Source organism: Cyprinodon variegatus, unplaced genomic scaffold (assembly GCF_000732505.1).
Source record: "Cyprinodon variegatus isolate N-32 unplaced genomic scaffold, C_variegatus-1.0 Scaffold1465, whole genome shotgun sequence".
In the NCBI taxonomy this organism is placed as follows: Eukaryota; Metazoa; Chordata; class Actinopteri; order Cyprinodontiformes; family Cyprinodontidae; genus Cyprinodon; species Cyprinodon variegatus.
In genome coordinates, this window is record NW_015151918.1 from 97,060 (window position 1) to 98,265 (window position 1,206).

Here is a 1,206-nt window from a genome sequence, read left to right on the forward strand (position 1 = left end):
TCGGGACTTTATCAATATCATAGTTACAGGTTAATAAAAAGCTTAAACCACCCAGTTTTGACAGCAAGTGACATGGTATGACGTTCCAAATAGAGTTAGGGTTTTTAAAGAAGTGTTTCAGCCAATTTATTTTAAAGGTATTATTTAGAGTACAGAATTGATAAAGTTTAATCCACCCTTTTCATAGGGATTCGTTAGAACAGACTTCTTCACTTTGCTCCACTCTCCCCACGCTCACACAATACGTCACATGCAACCAGGAACAATAAAATGCTGGACCTTTTTTTATGCCAATGTTAAGGATGCATACACCTCCGCACCTCTCCCCCCGCTGGGTCGTTCAGATCACAACCTTGTCTACCTGCCCCCCATTACATTCCACTGGTGAGAAGGACAATTGCACAGTCAGTGAAAGTTTGGTTGGATGACGCCACTGAGGAGCTGAGGGATTGTTTCAGCACCACAGACTGGAGCATGTTCCAAAGCTCTCATGGTGAGGACATCAACAGCCTGACTGAATGCATCACTGACTACATGACCTTCTATGTGGAGAGCAGTGGTTCAAACTTATTTGGAAAATTCCTGAAATTCTTGGCCTCCAATACTAGCATCTTTACCTTCAATTATCTCAATAAAGCTAAACACTTCAATTTCCACAATCGATACAAACATTCCCACATATGTCCAATGTGAAAGATTATGAGGATATGAGCAATTGTTGTGAAGAAATCTTTATTTAAAAATCTAAAGCAGCTTTGTTTCCAACACAGTGCTATTTAAACAAGTACACAGCAGGATCTAATTTGTCATATTGATAACATGTCAAGTTTAGATTATGAACAAAATTAAAAACAAATATGTTGCATATACTCTATATTTATTGTCCTAATTATGTACAGCATTATAAAACAAAATTACAAGCACAATACAGAAGATCCAATGATAACTGCCTTGCTTATTCTCCGACATTGTATACTGAGAAAAGTGTTTTTTACAAGCCTCACCATGCTCACTGCACTAAATATTAATATTAAGAAAATATTTACAAATTCTACAATGTCTAATAAGGCATCATTATGAATGTCAATGATGGTTACAATGGCTGCGTCTCAATTCGCAGGATGCCTCCTTTGGAGTGTATGTATGTATGTGTGTATGTATGTATGTATGTATGTATGTATGTATGTATGTATGTATGTATGTATG